The sequence below is a fragment of the Anomalospiza imberbis genome, unplaced genomic scaffold, assembly GCF_031753505.1.
Source record: "Anomalospiza imberbis isolate Cuckoo-Finch-1a 21T00152 unplaced genomic scaffold, ASM3175350v1 scaffold_371, whole genome shotgun sequence".
NCBI lineage: Eukaryota > Metazoa > Chordata > Aves > Passeriformes > Viduidae > Anomalospiza > Anomalospiza imberbis.
In genome coordinates, this window is record NW_027099987.1 from 87330 (window position 1) to 98064 (window position 10735).

The window sequence follows — 10735 nt, forward strand, 5'->3', positions numbered from 1 at the left end:
CTGGTGGGCGTGGCCTCACAAATATATTCACAGGGGCGTGGCTCAACCTCTCGGTCCTACTGGTGGGCGTGGCCTCACAAATATATTCACGGGGGGCGTGGCTCAACCTGTCGATCCCGCTGGTGGGCGTGGCCTCAGCCCGTTGTTTCCAGGGGGCGTGGCCAACCGCTCTCAGCGAGCGGGTGTGGCAGGCGGGGGGCGGGGCGTGCCCCGGCCTCAGTTTCCCCGGCGGCGCCGCAGGCGGACGGCGCGCGCGTCCATCACGTCGCAGTCCAGCTGCATCACGGCCCGCGGCCCCCGCCGCGGCGCTGGGGGGCGCGGCGCCGTCAGCGGGCGCGCCCGGATTTGGGGAACCCCCCCGGGGAGAATTCCACCCCCACCCACCCCGGAAAAGAAAATTGGGAATGTTCATAAAAAATTAGGAATCCTCAAAAAAAATATTGAAATTCATCCCCCCCAAAAAATTGGGAATGTTAAAAAAAAAAATGGGAATTCTCAAAAAAATTGAAATTCCTCCCCCCAAAAAAATTGGGAATGTTCAAAACAAAATTGGGAATCCTCAAAAAAAAAATTGAAATTCCTCCCCCAGAAAATTGGGAATGTTCAAAAAAAATTGGGAATGTTCATAAAAAATTTGGAATCCTCAAAAAAATTGGGAATCCCCCCCCCAAAAAATTGGGAATCCCCCCCCCAAAAATTAGAAATGTTCAAAAAAAAATTGGGAATCTTCCCCCCAAAAAATTGGGAATGTTCAAAAAAAAATTGGGAATCCTCAGAAAAAGTTGGGAATCCCCCCCCAAAAAATTGGGAATCCTCAAAAAAAAAATTGAAATTCCTCCCCCAAAAAATTGGGAATGTTCAAAAAAAATTGGGAATTCTCAGAAAAAATTGGGAATCCCCCACCCCAAAAAAATTGGAAATGTTCAAAAAAAATTGGGAATGTTAAAAAAAAATTGGGAATGTTCAAAAAAAATTGGGAATGTTCAAAAAAAATTGGGAATTCTCAGAAAAAATTGGGAATCCCCCACCCCAAAAAAATTGGAAATGTTCAAAAAAAATTGGGAATGTTCAAAACAAAATTGGGAATGTTCAAAAAAAATTGGGAATCCTCAGAAAAAATTGGGAATCCCCCACCCCAAAAAAATTGGAAATGTTCAAAAAAAATTGGGAACGTTCAAAAAGAATTGGGAATTCTCAGAAAAAATTGGGAATTCTCAGAAAAAATTGGGAATCCCCCACCCCCAAAAAATTGGAAATGTTCAAAAAAAAATGGGAATGTTCAAAAAAAATTGGGAATGTTAAAAAAAAATTGGAAATGTTAAAAAAAAATTGGGAATCCTCAGAAAAAATTGGAAATCCTCAAAAAAATTGGGAATTCTCAGAAAAAATTGGGAATTCTCAGAAAAAATTGGGAATCCTCAAAAAAAATATTGAAATTCCTCCCCAAAAAAATTGGGAATGTTCAAAAAAAATTGGGAATCCTCAGAAAAAATTGGGAATGTTCAAAAAAAATTGGGAAACCTCAGAAAAAATTGGGAATCCCCCCCCCCAAAAAATTAGAAATGTTCAAAAAAAAATTGGGAATCTTCCCCCAAAAAAATTTGGAATGTTAAAAAAAAAAATTGGGAATCCTCAAAAAAATTGGGAATCCTCCCCAAAAAAATTGGGAATCCCCCCCAAAGAAATTGGAAATCCTCCGAAAAAATTGGAAATGTTCAAAAAAATATTGGAAATCCGCCACAAAAAAATTGGAAATCCTCCCCCAAAAAATTGGAAATTTTCCCCCCAAAAAATTGGAAATCCTCAGAAAAAAATAGGGAATTTTCAAAAAAAATATTTGGAAATCCTCAGGAAAAAAAATTAAAAATCCTCCCCCAAAAAAATTGGGAATCCTCCCCCAAAAAATTGGAAATGTTAAAAAAAAAATGGAAATCCTCAAAAAAGAATTGGAAATCCTCAGAAAAATTGGAAATGTTCAAAAAAATATTGGAAATTCTCCCCCAAAAAATTGGAAATCCCCCAAAAAATGGGAAACCCCAAAATCGGAAACCCCAACATTTGGGAAGCCCAAAAATGTTGGAATCCCGAAAATTGGGAATCCCCAAAAAATGTGAATTCTAGGAGATTTCTGGGGGATTTTGGGGGATTTTTGGGGGGATTTTTGAGGAAATTTTAGTGGATTTTGGGCAAGTTGTGGGGTTTTTTGGGGGATTGTCGGGGTGGTTTTGGGGTTATTTTTTGAGGGAATTTTGGAGGATTTTGGAGGAATTTTTGGGGGATTTTTGGGGTGTTCCTGGGCTGATTTTTGGGGGGGGGTTGGGGTTTTTTGGGGGGATTTTTGAGGGGTTTTTTGGGGTTTTTGGGGGGATTTTGAGGGATTTTTTGGGGTTTTTGGGGGGATTTTTGAGGGATTTTTTGGGGATTTTTGGGGGTTTTTGGAGGAATTTTTGGGGTGTTTTGGGGGATTTTTGAGGGAGTTTTTGGGGGTTTTTGGGGGGATTTTTGAGGGTTTTTTTGGGGTGTTTTTGGGGGTATTTTTGAGGGGTTTTTGGGGGTGTTTTGGGGGATTTTTGGGGTGTTTTTGGGGGTTTTTGGGGTGTTTTTGGGGGTGTTTGGGGTCCCCCCTCACCGTTGAGAGCCGCTGCTGGCATCACCAGGGACATTTTGGGCCTCGAGGTTTTGTTGTGGCTCTGGGCCGGGAGGAGCAGGTGGTCCTGGAGGCACCGAAAAACCCCAGGTTACCCCAAAACCCCATAAAAAAAACCCAAAATAACCCAAATCCCATTAAAAACCCCAAAATAACCCAAAATCCCATGAAAAAAACCAAAATAACCCAAAATCCCATTAAAAACTACCCCAATTTAACCCAAAATCCCATTAAAAACCCCAAAATAACCCAAAATCCCATTAAAAAAAAACAAATTTACCCAAAAACCCATAAAAAAACCACCCAAATTTAACCCGAAAACCGCATTAAAAACCCCAAAACCCCATTAAAAACCCCAAAACAACCCAAATCCCATTAAAAACCCCAAATTAACCCAAAATCCCATTAAAAACGCCAAAATAACCCCAAATCCCATGAAAAAAAAAACCAAAATAACCCAAAACGCCATTAAAAACCCCAAAACAACCCAAAACCCCATTAAAAACCCCAAAATAACCCAAAATCCCATTAAAAAACCCCAAAATAACCCAAAATCCCATGAAGAAAACCCCAAATTTACCCAAAAAACCCATAAAAAACCACCCCAATTTAACCCAAAAACCCCATTAAAAACCCCAAATTTACCCCAAATCCCATAAAAACCCCAAATTAACCCAAAATCCCATAAAAAAAAACCCCAAAATCCCACTAAAAACCCCGAAAATTCCACTAAGAACCCTCCCCACGCTATCCTAAAATCTCCCCCAAAATCCCCCCAAAAATTGCCAAAACCCCCCCAATTTTCCCCCAAAATCTCCCAAAAAATCCTAAAAAGAAAAACAATCCCCAGAATTCCCAAAAAATCCCCAAAAATCCCAAAAAATTCCCAAAAATACCCCCAAAAAAATCCCCAAAATATCCCTAAAAATCCCAAAAAATTCCCAAAAATCCCCCCAAAAATCCCCAAAAAATCCCCAAAAAATCCCCAAAAATCCCCAAAAATCCCAAAAAATTCCCCAAAAATCCCCCAAAACCCCCCAAAATTCCCCAAATCCCCCCCAAACCCCCCAAATCCACCCCAACCCCCCTAAACTCCCCAAACCCCCCCCAAAATTCCCTCCCAAAATGCCCCCAACCCCCCCCAAACCCCCCAAATCCACCCCAACCCCCCCTAAACCCCCCAAACCCCCCAAAATTCCACCCAAATCCACCCCAAACCCCCCAAAATCCCCAAAATTCCCCCCAAACCCCCCCCAAATCCACCCCAACCCCCCCTCAACTCCCAACCCCCCCCCCCAAAATTCCACCCAAATCCACCCCAAACCCCCCAAAATTCCCAAAAACTCCCCAAATTCCCCCCAAACCCCCCAAAATCCCCCCTAAACTCCCCAAACCCCCCCCCCAAACCCCCCAAAATTCCCCCCCAAATCCACCCCAACCCCCCCCTAAACTCCCCAAACTCCCCCCAAACCCCCCAAAATTCCCCCCCAAAATCCCCCCGATCCCCCCCAAATCCACCCCAAACCCCCCCAAACCCCCCAAAATTCCCCCCAAATCCACCCAAATCCCCCCAAATCCCCCCCAAATCCCCCCAAATCCCCCCAAATCCACCCAAAACCCCCCAAATTCCCCCCAAATCCCCCCAAAACCCCCCAAATTCCCCCCAAATACCCCCCAAATCCCCCCCAAAACCCCCCAAATCCCCCCAATCCCCCCAGGCCTCTCCTGGGCGGCCCCGGGGGCTCCCCAGGCCAGGGGGGGTCGCGGGGCCTGGCTCCGCCCCCCCCGTCCGGGGCACACGGGGACTGTGGGGGAGGGGCGAGAGTCGGGACCCCGCCCCGCCGTGGGCGTGGCCGCGGCGAGCCACGCCCGGAAAGGGGCGGGGTTGAAGGGGAAGGGGCGTGGCTTACCACGGGGTCGGGCTCCAGGGAGGGGAAGAGGTGGGCGGGGTCCAGGCGGTCGTCAAGGCAACCGTAGAGGGCGTCATCTGCATAAAAAGAGGCGTGGTCAGCGGGAGAACGCGCCTGCCAGCTCTAAACCCCCGCCCCAAGGTAACCACACCCAGTGTAGCCCCCGCCCTTTTTTGGGGGGTTAATGCATGCAAGCCACGCCCACCGCCGGAAGCCCCACCTTAAATCCCGCCCGTACACACCACGCCCCCGTGGTTGATTTGTTTTCGAGGCCACGCCCCCTCCACACGCCCCGCCCCGTTTCCCCCAGGCGGAACCGCCCCGCCCTCACGCCCAGGGTCCCTCCCCCACCCCCCAGCCCCTCCCCAGGCCCAGGCCTCACCCCAGTCCTCGGCCCCCAGCAAATTATCGGCGCGGAACCGCCCCGGGTCCAGCTGCAGCAGCAGCTCCGCCGCCAGCGCCGCCGCCGCCATCTTCCCTCCCCTCACGCCGCTTCGCCACGCCCCCTCCTGGCCGCCGGCCAATCAGCGCTCGGCCGGCCCCCTGCGCCGGCCAATAGCAGCGGGAGGAATTCCCGCCCGCCCCCTCACGCATGCGCGGCGCGGCGCTTCCGGGTTCCCTCGGGGTTCCCTCAGCGGTTTAAAGGGGAAGCGGCGGCGGAGCGCGGCCCGGGCCGGCGCTACCGGCCCCGCTGGCGGTCCCGGAGCGCAGCGGCGGAGCCCCAGAGCCGGTAAGGGACGCCCCCGGGCCCGGCGGGACGGAAGGGAGCGAGCGGCGTTTCCATGGCAACCGGGGCCTAAGCGGGCAGTGACCGGAAGTGGTGTCAGCGAAAGGGAGGGCGGGGGGAGTTCGGGTTCCGCGCCTTCGGGTGGGGTCGCGGTCAGGCCACGCCCCCTAAGGATGGGCACGCCTCCTAGGGGATGGGCACGCCCCTGAGTTGTGGCCACGCCTTTTCCTGTGGGTTGGCCACGCCCCTTTGTTGAGACCACGCCCTTTGCTTTCCAGGCCGTTTGCGATTGGTCGAGGGGGAGATGGAAGGAGCGGCGCCGGCCAATGAGGGAGCAGCGCCTTGCGGGGGAGCCAATGAGGGCAAAGGGGCAGAGGGAGCGGCGGCCAATCCGCAGCGAGACGCGGCTGTAGCAACAGCCAATGAGGATGCGCTGCTGAAGGGGTCGGCCAATGAGAGGAAGAGGAGCTGCAGCTCAGCCAATGACGACGCAGAGACGCGGGAGGCAACCAATGGCAGCAGGGAGCCACAGGCGGCCAATGAGGACGCAGCTTGCAAAGCACCGGCCAATGAGGACGCAGCACACAAAGCCCCAGCCAATCAGAACGCAGCACCGAGGCCCACGGCCAATGAGCGCCAAGCCCCGCCCCAGCCGCACCCCACCAATGACATCACGCCTCTGCCGGCCGCAGCCAATCAGGCGCGAGACCCCTGGGATTGGTCGCTGGAGGAGGCGTGGCTTTGGGCGCCCGAGGAGGAGGGGCTGGACGCGTGGGGGGTGGAGCTTGAAGCCTGGGAGGCGGAGCCTGATGAGGAGGACGCGGAGCTTGATCATTTGGAGGCGGAGCTTGAGCGCTGTGGGGCGGGGCCTATGGGCCAGGGGGAGGGGTTTGTAGGCCAGGGGGAGGAGCTTAAATATCAGGGGGGTGGGCCTTAAAGATGAGGGGGCGGGGCTTAAGGGTGAGGGGGTGGGGCTTAAATGTGAGGAGGCGGGGCTGCAACGCCAGGAGGCGGGGCTTGAACCCCCTGGGGCGGAGCTTGAACACCGCAGCACGGATCCAAAGGACCAGGGGGCGGGGTCTAAACCCCAGCGGGCGGGGCCAGCCGCGGCCGAGGGCTGGCGGCTGAGCCCGGACGGCGCCTGGTCCAAGCTGACGGTCCGGCGCGGCCGCGGCCTGGCCCGGCCGGGCGTGGGCTCGCTGTGCCGCGTCCGGCTGACCGCTCCCGCCTCCGGCCGCCCGGCCTGGGGCCCCCCGGCCGCGCCCTGCGGCCGCTGGTTGACCGTCCGGCTGGGCGCGGCCGAAGGCCGCTGGTCGTCCGCGTTGGACGCCGCTTTGGAGACGATGGCCGCCGGCGAGCTGGCCTGGCTGCGGCCGCGCGCGGCGGGCGCCGCCGCGGTCGCCGTGCGGCTGGGCCGCTTCACGCCGGCGCCGCCGTTCTGGGCCGCGCCGCCGGCCGCCCGCTGGCGGTCGGTGCGCTCCGGCCACGCCCGCGCCGCCCGGCTGCTGGCCGCGGGGCTGGCGGGCGCGGCCGGCCGGGCCTACGCGCGGTCGCTGCGGGCGGCCGTGGCGGCCGCGGGGGCCGGCGCCGGCGGCGGCGGAGGCGGCGGCGCTGAAAGCGGAGCTGCACGCCGGGCTGGCCGAGGCGCAGCTGCGGCTGGGGCTGCCGGCGGCGGCGGCGAGCAACGCGGGGCGCGCGCTGGCGCTGAGCCCGGCGCACCTGGGCGCCAGGTACGCGCGGGGCGTGGCGCTGGCCGCCATGATGGACCTGGAGGCCGCCAGGGAGGATCTGGTGGCCGTGCTCAAGGCCCGGCCCGGGCACGGCGGCGCCCGCCGGGAGCTGGGCAGGGTCAGGGGCGCGGCCAGGGAGAGGGACGCGCGGCTGGCCACCCGGCTGGGGAAAATGTTCGCTTAATTAGCGGTAATTAGTGTTAATTAGTGTTCATTAGGGTAAAATTAGGGGTAATTAGGGGGTAATTAGGGTCTGAGGAACACCCAGGGAGAGGGAGGCGCGGCTGGCCACCCGGCTGGGGAAAATGTTCGCTTGATTAGCGGTAATTAGCGGTAATTAGTGTTAATTAGTCTTAATTAGGGAAAAATTAGGGGTAATTAGGGGTAATTAGGGTCTGAGGAACACCCAGGGAGAGGGACGCGCGGCTGGCCACCCGGCTGGGGAAAATGTTCGCTTAATTAGCGGTAATTAGCGGTAATTAGTGTTAATTAGTGTTAATTAGGGAAAAATTAGGGTTAATTAGGGTCTGAGGAACACCCAGGGAGAGGGACGCGCGGCTGGCCACCCGGCTGGGGAAAATGTTCGCTTGATTAGCGGTAATTAGCGGTAATTAGTGTTAATTAGTGTTAATTAGGGAAAAATTAGGGGTAATTAGGGGGTAATTAGGGTCTGAGGAACACCCAGGGAGAGGGACGCGCGGCTGGCCACCCGGCTGGGGAAAATGTTCGCTTAATTAGCGGTAATTAGCGGTAATTAGTGTTAATTAGGGAAAAATTAGGGGTAATTAGGGGGTAATTAGGGCCTGAGGAACACCCAGGGAGAGGGACGCGCGGCTGGCCACTCGGCTGGGGAAAATGTTCGCTTGATTAGCGGTAATTAGTGTTAATTAGGGAAAAACTAGGGGTAATTAGGGGGTAATTAGGGTCTGAGGAACACCCAGGGAGAGGGACGCACGGCTGGCCACCTGGCTGGGGAAAATGTTCGCTTGATTAGCGTTAATTAGTGGTAATTAGTGTTAATTAGTGTTAATTAGGGAAAAACTAGGGGTAATTAGGGGCTAATTAGGGTCTGAGGAACACCCAGGGAGAGGGACGCGCGTCTGGCCACCCGGCTGGGGAAAATGTTCGCTTAATTAGCGTTAATTAGCGTTAATTAGCGGTAATTAGTGCTGTTTTGGGGAAAATGAGGGTTAATTAGGGGGTAATGAGAGGGTAATTAGGGTCTGAGGAGCAGCCAGGGAGAGGGAGGCATGGGGAAAATGCATAATTACAGCTAATTAAGTATAATTAGGTGTAATTAGTGTAAATTAGGGGAAATCTAGGGTTAATTGGGGGGAATTAGGTGGTAATTATGGGTTATCTGGTGTTGATTAGGGAGTAACTAGTGTTAATTAGGATCCAGGGCACAACCAGGGAGAGCGAGGTGCAGCTGGCCACGAGGTTAGGCAAGATGTTTGGTTAATTAGCGCTAATTAGTTCTAATTAGGTTGTAAATTGGGTTAATTGGGGGGTAATTCGCGCTAATTAGGGTTAATTAATGCGAATGAACGCGTAATGAGTGTCCATTGGGGGTAATTAGCGGGGCGCGCTGATTAGCGTTGTGGTGGGCTGCCGGGAGGGCGGGGCCGCGCTAATGAGGCGTTAATACATAATGAATGCGTGTTAATTGCGGCTAATTGTGGTCATTACGGGCCCGCTGGGGCGGGAATTATCGGCGTCGCTGGGCCCAGGTGTGCCCAGGTGTGCCCCGAGTGATCCCAGGTGTATCCCAGGTGTGCCCAGGTGTGCCCCAGGTGTGTCCAGGTGTGCCCAGGTGTACTCAAAGTGATCCCAGGTGTGCTCAAAGTGATCCCAGGTGTGTGCCCAGGTGTGCCCAGGTGTATCCCAGGTGTATCCCAGGTGTGCCAAAGTGTGCCCAGGTGTGCCCAGGTGTGCCCAGAGTGATCCCAGTGTGCCCAAAGTGATTCCAGGTGTGCCCAGGTGTGCTCAAAGTGATCCCAGGTGTTCCCCAGGTGTGCCCAGGTGTGCCCAGAGTGATCCCAGGTGTGCCCAGGTGTGCCCCAAAGTGATCCCAGGTGTGCCCAGGTGTGCCCCAGGTGTGCCCAGGTGTGCCTCAGGTGTGCCCAGGTGTATCCCAGGTGTGCCCAGGTGTGCCAGGTGTGCCCAGGTGTATCCCAGGTGTGCTCAAAGTGATCCCAGGTGTGCCCAGGTGTGCCCCAGGTGTGCCCAGGTGTGCCCAGGTCTATCCCCAGGTGTGCCCAGAGTGATCCCAGGTGTGCCCAGAGTGATCCCAGGTGTATCCCAGGTGTGCCCCAGGTGTGTCCCAGTGTACCCCAGGTGTGCCCAGGGGTGCCCAGGTGTGCCCAGAGTGATCCCAGGTGTGCCCCAGGTGTGCCCAGGTGTGCCCAGGTCTATCCCAGGTGTGCCCAGCTGTGCCCAGGTGTGTCCCAGGTGTTCCCCAGGTGTGCCCAAGTGTGCCCCAGGTGTGCCCAGGTGTATCCCAGGTGTATCCCAGGTGTGCCCAGGTGTGCCCAGGTGTATCCCAGGTGTGCCCAGGTGTATCCCAGGTGTGCCCAGGTGTGCCCCAGGTGTATCCCAGGTGTGCCCAGGTGTGCCCAGGTGTATCCCAGGTGTGCCCAGGTCTATCCCAGGTGTGCCCAGGTGTGCCCAGGTGTGCCCAGGTACCCCCCCAGGTGTATCCCAGGTCTATCCCAGGTGTATCCCAGGTACCCCCAGGTGTTAATCGCAGGTTGTTAATGAGGGCGGGGTCATCAAGGCTGGGGGGCCGGCTCCGTTTCCCGGGGTCGTTAATTATTCACTAGCGCAATCACGCTCATTACTATCGCTGCATTAATTAGCGCAGCTGTGCTGATGGGAATTAATTGTGGTAATTAGCTTAGCGTTAATTGCGTTATCGCTGCGAGCGCACCAACGCTATCGCGATTACGTTAATTGGGGTAATTTTAGCAATTACGGCTTAATTAATTGAATTAATTTAGTTATTTATTAGTTATAATTAGCATGCCTAATCACTTTATACTGATTAACTCCATGTTTAATTAGGGTGACGCCCCACCCTGCATTAACGATCCCCCTCATTAACGATGAATTGTTAATTAGGGGCGGGCGGGACGCTCGTTGCCATGGAGACCATGAACCCCTCCCACCCCCTGGCCCCACCTCCTCATTTACATAACCCCGCCCCATAGCAAGAAACAGCTTTATTGATCACCGAAGGGGGCGGGGCACAGCCAGAGGGGGCGGGGCTCGGCATGCAAATGAGGCGCGGCCGCGAAGCATCCTGGGAGAGAGCGGGGGGGGGGGGCGTGTCCGCCGTCTCCATGGCGACGGCGCGGGCGTTCCCACGGCGACCCCGCGCCGCTTATTCTGGGATGGAGCGGGGCCCCGTCGCCATGGCGACGCTGCCCGCGACGTCATTTCCCTCCCCTTATTATGGGATGGCGGCCGCCGCCATGGCAACGCGGTTCCATCATCCCCGCCCCCCCTCCGCGTTTCCATGGCAACGCCCCCGACAACGCCCGGGGGGGGGGGGGTGTAGTCCCGTTGCCATGGCAACGCCGTTTCCCTTGGGGGGGTCCACCATCTTTGAGCCGCTCGTTGCCATGGCAACGGCGACGCTCCTCCGGTGTCCTCCCCCCCCCGGAGTCTGGGGGATTTTTGGGATTTTTTGGGGATTTTTGGGATTTTTTTCAGGTCTTTT